Genomic DNA, 10,268 nt, shown 5'->3' on the forward strand with positions numbered 1-10,268 from the left:
CACTCATCCTGCAGTCCTCCCTCACCTCTCCTCTCACCACCTGTCTCCTTCATTCCCACACCTCCTGTCCTTCCCTCTGCCTCCCCCTCTCTTTGTCCTTCTCTTACTCCTGTTCCATCTTAAATATGTTGATAGTCACGACAAATGATGATGTAAATCTCATTTTCAAGTCTGTCCAGAGAAGCGTAGGGAAGAAAGGAGATAATAAACAGATGCACATCTCTGTCTTGTTTTACGCATGCTGTCTCTCTACCTTGCGTTCTCTTTCAACCCCCCATGGCTTTTATTTACGCAAACCTCAATTCATTATTTGCCCCCCTTTTCAAACAGCTTTCCTGATGTCACTTCACCACCTCTTTTCTCCATTCTCTTCTTTCAACATCTTTTTATCTTCCCTCATCTTTTACTCATAAACCCTTACTTCTGTCCAAAGTCTCTCTTGCTTATTGATCTATGTTGCACTCTAAGAGCTAACATTAAATCATATTTTTATCCACACCACGGAAAAAAAGAACACAAAATATATTAATTTTAAAAACGTTATATCTTTATATTTATATATTTTTTTCTGGCAGGTATAACAGTTCTTAACAATATATCACTGTTTGATCCAGCTTTGAAACTCTAACAATCTAGGGAGCAGGAGAGTTGTATCTTAAAATAAGTGTATCACCTCTATATTGGGAGCTGGAGGACACAACTCTTCAGAATTGATTCCTGTGTCGATGACTTCCATCCTAACATTATCAATCTTCTACATGCCATACGAATTTGCTGTTACAGAAGGATGTGCTACTGGGTTTGAAGAGGATGAGTGATAGAGGAATCGTAGTGTGCATAATAAACAGATATACTGCAAGTGTTTGATGTGTGTGTTTATATGTATATACATATAAATATATACATACATACATATACACAAACAAACACATAAATGCTGTCACACAATGCAATATACATGTTTGGGACCGAGCATCTACACCAGTTCAATTAATTTTTAGTGACATATTAAACTACAGGATTTGGTCTTGAATGTTAAAAAGGAACAAATCAATTTTTCTCTACCAGACTTTTGTTTTGTAGATGAATTATTTATTGTTCAGTTCATTTTTATTTGCTTGTGAAAGCAATGTAACCATTAAACTAACATGCTGGGTGGGATTGCTTTTGAGATAGCTCAATAGTTAAGGTTCTGGGTGCAGTACATCAGAATCACGTTTTTTATTCTTGACAAGGTCAGCTTGACCTTTCATCCTTCTCAGGAGTCAGTAAATGAGCATATTAAATGACGGAAATATTCCGTCATGATTCCCTTTTATTTCAGAAGTTGTGTCCTTAAGGGGTTAAGTTGGGTAATAATAACATGAGATCCGGGGTATGCGTAAAAACAAGCAAAAGCTAAACATACCCTTCCTAGTTATATGCTTTGATTTCATTACAACACCCCAGAATTATACTTACAAAGGATTTTATTCACTAAACTTGGACTTGTGAAAAATTAACAAAGGAATGACAGTTTGGGTCAAGCCAGATAAATTTAAAATAATTCTTAAAATTACCTACTTTTTCAGCTTTGGATCTCAACCTACTGCAGTAAAAATTTGAGTTTGGTCATTTAAAAAGCACTGTCATCAATACAGGCATTCAATGTTTCTATGTACAAAACAGTTTTACAAAGTTATTCACCAACTCCAAAGTTTAGAGAATGAAAATCCGAAAGGCAAAATGTTGCACTCCCCACACTATTGTAACCGTAACTATTGTATTGAAGAAATTTTGCCTTTCAAAGTACGGTTCGCTCACTACAGATCATAGTTTAGTCAGTGAGTAAGCCTGTTTATATTTACAAAGTGTAGAGTAGACTGTATTAAGCCATGCAATGCATAATATCAGGATGTAAATCTGAAAAAAATACACTGAAATTTTTAATAATGCTACTGAATATTTTTTTGTTAAAACATACAATCTATGCAGTACATTTTCTTGATTTAACTTTAGGTTTTCTTTATATCTAGTGTGTGTATATTTAGGTAGCCACACAACTAAGTTGCTGAACAACCTATTTTTTTTGTCCAAAGTATTATTATATTTTATTAGGTGGCCAAGCAACAAAGTTGTTGGGCAACATATTGATTTTGTTCAGATTATTATTACTCATAGTACAGTGTCTTCAAATGGCTATAAAACCCAAACAACTGTATTAAACATTCTTGAAACTCACTGCAGTGGTAGAGACATAGTGTACTACGTCTTTTGCAACAAAAGGTAATAGGTCACAGTCTGGCAGCCATATTGATTTTGGTGACTGACCACATAATACTCAAACATCCCCTTCTAAACCACCCCATTATGTTACAAATATACACATTGCTTTGTGAGGTTAGGAGTTACCTATATCCAGATTTGTTCAAGAGAAGAGAAATAATCACAGGGTTTGGGGGACATATTGGATTAAGCAAAGTTCTTCAAATATCTTCTCAGAAATCTTGTCACACATGTCTTCAGCTAGGTACTCTACCACAGTTACACATTTTCAAAACAAATCCATGCGCTAATTACCTTCTAGGTGTCCTGGAATTGTGTAAATGTATTTATCTATTGAATTATGTTAAAAAATTGTTAACTATATGAGTACTTAATAGCAAAAGTGTTACAAATAATATAGGAATCAAAGGTCAACAGCCATTTTGAATTTGACATGATTCTAATTTACCTCTCTGCGTTCAATAATTATGCATGTGCTTTAGCTATGACCTTATGCTTGGCCACCTCTGTTGGTCAAACAGTAAAGTGGTTTGACAGTTTTGTTAAAATTGTCATCAGTAGAGCATAAGTGCCAAAGGTAATTTGGAGGTCAAACATAGCAAATGTCAGAAGCCATTTTGGATTTGACATCTATTTAGTTAACTATTTAACATGCGATATCTATGCCTGTGTTGTATGCATGATCTTATGCATGGCCACCCATATTTATTAATCACTTGTGTGGTTTGGCAGCCATTTCGAATTTGTCACAATTCCTTAAATGGATTATTCAGAGAAACACAAAATCAAAGCTGCTGGTAAAAAAAACGAAAAAAAAAAACTTCTTTGAAATTGTAGACATAATAGATTTATATAGCTCCCTTTGCCATCTTCAATATGCAGCCCATATGTCATGCAGTATGGTAGACATATTGGATTACATGACCTGTTCTGAAATATCTATAAACTAATTTATAAAATGCATATCTTTTTTATTTACTTCTCTGCCTGCAATAGCTCCTTATATGATACATATCCAGTCTCTTACGCTTGGTCACCTCCGTTACTGCTTGCAACTGTGTTCATTCTTATTCGTGTCTGGAACCACAGTTTATTGTATGTGCACATTGTACGGGCCTGTTTACAAGTCTGATACAGCTCATTGTGCAGACAGTGGAGTTGAGGTATCAGATAACACAGAAAAGATTTAGAAAGTGCAGTGAGAGATGACTAGAATGCACAAATGATAGTACATAGAATTGTGTGGTTAATATAGAAACTCCATTAGAATGCTCTGATTAAAAAGCACAAGAAGTAGAGGGTAAGGTAATGTATATGATTAGTGCTTTCAATTTCACTCAAGGGATTTAGTCTCATTAATCAGTCCCAACCCTATGAGAATCTGGATAATTATTCAATTAACAATTAATGGTGTTTCTGATCAATGCAATATAAGTTGATAAGCATGCAAATTACTATTTAGCTGCTTGTACCAGATCATTAGAATTTTATTTATAGTGAGTGACTCTGAGATCCATCGGATTAAAAATGTTTTAAATTGTAGGAAATCTCAGAAAATATAGAAATTAGTTTTTTTAGGGTCTCATAGCTTGTGTCTCTTCAAATATAATACTGTAAGCCATATAATGGCAAAAACATGAAAAATAGGAATTGCTTTAATGTGGGTGTCTTGAAATGTTGAGCTTATTTATGCTTTTGCCAAACTATGCAAATAAAACCTCCATTCAAAAATGAACAAATTAAAAGAGCATACTGGGTGTCATATTTAGGACACAATACACTAATCAAATCACTATTTCAGCAGGTTTTATTGCCTTTTAGTTATTTATAAAGGGTATATATTGGTGTTTGTACTTTCCTGCACTGCATTTTTAGCATAATTACAAAGATATTTCAAATTAATATGTTTACACTAGTGATCGCTTAGCATTGTTTATCTCTAATAAGAAGACAACAAAAAGGATCTGTCCTGATGTGAGTGTGCAGGGCTATTTAATAAGATGTCACTTCTCCAATAAAGGTGTTTCACAAGCAAAAGAAAAGAACACGTGGGAAACCAGACACTATGATAAAATGTCTAGCCTCTTAGCAAGCAGTGACTTTGTCAATGTATGTCCTAAAACCACTATAGAGAGGAGTATTTGCCTGGAAATACACTTGAATGGTCTGAAATGCCCTCCAGTTACAACATGCAGCCATAAAAATGTTTGTTAATGCAATGTCATTGTATTTTGGGGGAAATTCTCATGTTGTCCCACAAATTAGACACCAGAGAATAAACTCAAAATGATAGAACGGGGGCGGGGCCAGACCACCATGATGACTGGCCGCATGTAGGCTTGGCTCCTTAGGTTTTTACATTTATCGACATTTGCACCAACTATTACTTTCACTCTGTACTGGAAACCTAGGGCTATTTGAGGAAGTGTTTACATGTGCTGTTGGGTGCACCCTGGAACAGGTGAATTGAAGCCCTTGTGGGCAAATCAAGGTCTCTAAGATTGTGGCCTACTAGGACGTAGAGTGGATTAGACAGCTGCCGCTTAGCTCTCTTGCCCATCTGCACAGTATCCCCCGACAATCGTACACTGCTGGTCATGTTTCCTCCCACTTTTGGACCAGTGGCAGTTATCCCAGTCCCAACCGGAGGGATCAGAAGCTGCATCGCGGGTGACAATAGCAGATCCTGCTTTTGGTGTTCTGGCAATTCTACTATGGCTGCCACACAGGCCCTTTCAATACCAACAACAGTGTTAAGCCTGGAGAAGGTTTCCTTCATGAAGACATTTGATGACTTATGCTCCAAATTCTGGATCACCACTATGCTTGCATTTCCCCAGCACAAGGAAGAGGGCATCCGGCTGCTTACGTACTTATTCTCAAAATTCAGGACAGGTCTTTGTAGCCACTTACCTAGGTCTTGGGCCTTGAGGAGTAGACCTCTTTCCTACCCTAAGCCCTGGATGGTTGTCTGCCGATGCTGGAGGCACAAAGTAGTCCCAGGTACACCGATTTTGGGCGTTGGATGCATTCTCGTGTAGATCACTGGGGCTGGTGGAGTGCTGTTGGCTGGACTTGCTTATGTGCCTGGACTCTGTCTTTATTACAACCGGACATGCCAGAGCTTGGAATAGGCTGAAGGACCATCTTACTGAGCCAGATGGCATCCTAGTCTTCTAATGCCCTTAATTCATAAAATTAGTCTTCTAGCAACTTATTGATCTGCACCCTGTGGGTCTCCAGTGACCTTTCTTTTTCTATCTCTCTATTTGTTCCCTTTCTCACTTTCTTTTAGTGTTAGGCATTGTTTAAGCAGCTGTACTAGTCATAATCATATTTAATTGCTTAATACTTGCATTTTCTCCTGTCAAATTAGCATAGTACTTAGTCGTTTTACTAGTTAGGTTCAGCCTAATGTTAATATTCCATTTACCTCCCAGAGTTGTGCAGTGACCATTTAACAATTTGCCACCTCGTTTTTTTCTAGGATTCCCTAGCATTGTGAGGCAAGAAGGGTATTAGTTATTTCTAGTAAATATTACTCATGTTCTGGCATGCTGGTACTACCTGTGCTAATCTGGTGTTAATACGCAAAGTGATTTGTGATGTTTCCTCATGCTCTTCTAGCTTTAACATTGATCAGCTATCTATACCTACTGCCTCAATTTAAAATCATCAGTTCACTAACCTTTGTTTATTCCTTTTCACATACACACTAACATACTTGTTTTCTGCTGTTCATATCGTTTGCATTTATTAATATGTATTGTATGGTGTGGTATATTATGTCAGTGAACTGTGCAAAAATAAAGAGTTACAAAATGTTAGAACATGGGTTCCAAAAACAAAGTGTCCTGATGGATCCATGATTTTTGGAGAGGTCCAGTAACCTTGGAAAAGGGGTTCCTAGGATCTCTCACTCTAAAATTTCCTTTCCATGTTGTCCATTGTAACTGGACTCTGTCAGAACCATGACAATCTCTTCAGTATTCAGCATTGTAAAATAAAACCTCTGATACTTTTCTCTTCTGCCATTGGATCAGAGACTCTAAGTGCATTCCGACTTTATTATCTCCCAAATATATTCCTACAATCAAAAACTCTCTCATTTGTTCTCCCATCATTTCCTCCCCAAATGTGTCCCTGATAATTTGACTTCCTTCCCCATGTAAACTCATCTCTTCTTTTTATATTACCTCCTTACAGATTTTGAAGGATCACTATAGGGTCAGGAACACAAACATGTATTCCTGACCCTATAGTGTTTAACCCACCATTAAGGTGGCTTACCCCCCCCCCCCTTATTTCTCCTACAAAAAAGCCCGCCTCCAAACACCGTGGTAGATGTCTTGTTACCCTTGTGTCACATAGGCCCTAAAACCTCCCCTGGCTGTGATTGACAGTGTGCATGAAAACAAATTGGTTTCAATTTTAATCAGATGTAACTTACTTTAAATGTTTTTACCTTCTGGTCTGTAAAACTTTAAGCACACACAGGAAGATCCTGCACGGTCTAGCTGTATAAACAAAGTGGTTTAACTTCTAAATATCAGAGAACTGAGCAGTGAGACTGCAGGGTCATGGTCTATACACCAAAACTGCTTCATTAAGCTAAAGCTGTTTTGGTGACTATAGTGACAAACAAATAAATTTGTGAGTGTATGAGAAAATGTATGTGTGTGTCTGTCAGGGAACGTGTGTGTCTGTCAGTGTGTGTGTCTGTCAATGAATGTATGTGTTTCTGTCATTGAATATGTCTGTCAGTGAGTGTGTGTGTGTGTGTGTGACTGTCAGTGAATGTGTCTTTGTCCATTAGTGGATGTGTTTGTGTTTGTGAGTGAATATGTGTGTGATATCTGAGGATGTATGTGTCTGTGAGTGTGTATCAAATCAGTGAGTGTGTGTGTGTATGTCAGTATCTGTCTGTCTGTCAGTGAGTGTATGTCATTGTATGTACATCTGAGAGTGTGTGTCAGTGAAAGTGTGTGTTGGTTAAACAGTGTGTGTGCCAGTGACTGTGTATCTGTCAGTGAGTGTATTTCAGTGCATGTATCAGTGAGGGTGTGTGTCTGTCAGTCAAAGTTGGTCTAAAGCAGGAAGAGGTGTGACCATGACAGAAAAAGTAAAGTGCCTTGTTGGGTGCTATTGATGAGACCCCTTCCCTGCCCTCCCCCCCCCCCCTGTTCCAATTACAATAAAATCTGAAATAAAAGTTGTTGTTTTTTTACTTACCTTGTATTCAGTGCGAACAAAGCTCCCATTGCTGATTTCAGCTCTACTTCCTGTCCTCAGTGGTGCCGTGCACGGTCCAATCACAGGCTCCTCAGGCATTCGCTCCGGGTCGGAAAGGAGAGGGAGGGAATGGGGAGAGAAGGTCTTTTTCAAAAACAAAAAAAGGGGAGAGCACCCACAGGGAGGGAGGGTGGAAGAGGAAAGCTACCTTCTGTTTGCAGGTGCTCTACCTGAAAGGGGAAGATTTTATTGTCTGTTGTCAGCGTGGAGAGTTCTGGGCTGCCAATGTCACGTGTGCTGGGTGTGTACCTAGCCCCCCAGCTTACAATTACTAATATCTCTGTATGAGTAGTGTTTCAATCAGAAACACTGCACATCCATACTTCTACAACCATGACCACTTTAAATCTGTCATGGTGCTTGGGGTAATCCTTTACAGTAAGATGGTACCCAGGACCTTCGGGCATCATAACATATGATGGAGTATTCCTTTAACACGCAGACATTTAAATGGAATGCAGACTATCTCATGCATGTATAAAACCCCTAATTTAATAGTAATGAAAACATAGATTTTTTTATTTACATCAGCCTTCTGAATATTATTTTACACTAAATGGAAGATGACTACCTCACTAACAGTTTGCAATATGTTATCTAGTCTGCACTGCTTACATTACATGGGCTGTTAGATACCAAGCAACAAATTACAAAGGTAGCTGAATAATTGTCTTCAACGCCTAGTTTGATTTTAATATACCTAGCAGAGCGCAAAGCAACAATACTTCCACAGGCCAAAAATACCACCCTTTCAATTGTATATGAACATATAATGTCATAAATCAAAGAATAACATAGTGTAACACTGCCAGATAATACTAATTATAACTTAAAACAGAGATATGTGACGTGTCTGAAGGGGCACTTCAGACACCAAAACAACTTCATCTAAATAAAATTGTTATGGAGTCCCCTGGGCTCACTCTTACCTCAATGGGTTAAACTGTTTGCTAAATATGTATATATATATATATATATATATATATATATATATATTCTATAAATGCTATATAAATGATAGCATTGAATATCTGGCCTACCATTGTGAAAGTCTCTTACCGAGACGAAACGTGCACATTCGGGCTGCGAACAGGCTACCGGCAAATCTACCGAACAATCAAAAACTGTTGAACGTTCGGGCCGCGAATGTGAAACTGCCGAACGTTCGGGTCACGAACAGGGCTGCAAACGAACAACTGCCGAACGTTTGGGTCACGGACAGGACACAGATAAATGTTGGCTGCGAACAGGGAGCTCCCGAACGTTCAGGATGTGAACAGGGATGCAGGATTTCTCCCAAACGGGTTGTAGATACTTCAGACCGTTCGGCCTGCGAACCAAGGACTGCTGGTGGTGCCTCTGGTTCGCTTCCAATGGTGGGCAAGTCGGTTACCAGGTGGAAGGCGGTTTCCTTGGCAGTGGACTCTGCGGTTGGCCTGAACTACGCTGGGAGTGGTGCCAGGACCGGATCGATGGTGAACGGTGCAGTTTCAGCTACGGGTTAGTCAGCCACCAAAATGGTGGATTACCTTCTTACTGGCACTGGGGCCATGCAGGGGGTGCCCTGGGCACAAGGCTCATAGTGGGGGGGGTAAGCGGGGAGCAGTACAAAGTCCTCAAGCATTTTCCATGGACGGGCGGAGGGCTAGGAGCAGCTTCCCATGGTTCCCTCCTAGGCTGGCAGGGGGACGACCTCGTATTATGGGGAAGCACATGAGGAAAGACGTACTCTAGGGGGTCCCTACTTGGATGGGTTGACGGAGGGCAGACTGATAGGGGTTCCCCGCACGTGGGCAGTTATTATCTTACTCAGGGCTCAGACGTCAGATCCCAGAGGGATGCTAATAGTAAGGGCTCCTGCATACGCTCCAGGATTGTTCTTTGGCCACAGCAGAGGGTCACCTGTGGACATGATGCGGGGTCGACGCACAGATTCTCCTGTTAGGATAAAAGGTGACGGGCAGCTCGTTCTTCCAAAGGGAGTTCTCAGGAAGGGGACGGTAGAGGTCTCTCGTCAGGTGGGCACGACCAATGGAGTCAGGACACTGGGCAAATGGGGAGCATGCATGATCAGCCCCGGGCAGTCTGGGCACAGTTGGGCAGCCTACCCAGGATGTTTTCTCATTCTAGGTCACCGGGATGGTCACCCATGGAGAGGGTGAGACCACAGGAGGAGTAATCACGGAGGGAAGCACCACTGCGCCAATGCCAGGACGACATCACTTGGGATGCGACCTCACGGCCTTCAGCGGCAAAAGGTTCGGATGGTGAGTCTATTGAAAACCGTAACTCTGGGGATCTGTCTGAGGGTTTAAAGTCCTTTCTAGAGTCTTGGAGTGTATGTGGGGGTAAGACGGTGTATTTTAGTCGGGTGTGGGTGCCTCGGTCGGAGGGGCAAGGGACAGGAACAGTCAGGTTTCTTGTTAAAGGGGGGACTACGGCAGGTGACAAGGTTGGCAGCAAGGCAGTTGCACCGTTGGTGACTTCACCGGCCCCGGAATTGGGGAGTAAATGGGCAGAGCTGATTGGGGGGCGTTCCGGAGGTGGCACACCAAAACGTGCATGTCTCCTTTGCGGGACCGTTGGCCGGTCACCTTAAGCCCGAAGTGAAGGAGAGGATTTGGAAAGGCGAGTTTGTGTAGATCTTTTCACTCCTCCCATTGATCTCAAGGAGGAGGACATAAAGGATAGCAAAAAGGATTCTCATACAG

The sequence above is a fragment of the Pelobates fuscus genome, chromosome 5 (genome assembly GCF_036172605.1).
Source record: "Pelobates fuscus isolate aPelFus1 chromosome 5, aPelFus1.pri, whole genome shotgun sequence".
Classification (NCBI taxonomy): Eukaryota; Metazoa; Chordata; class Amphibia; order Anura; family Pelobatidae; genus Pelobates; species Pelobates fuscus.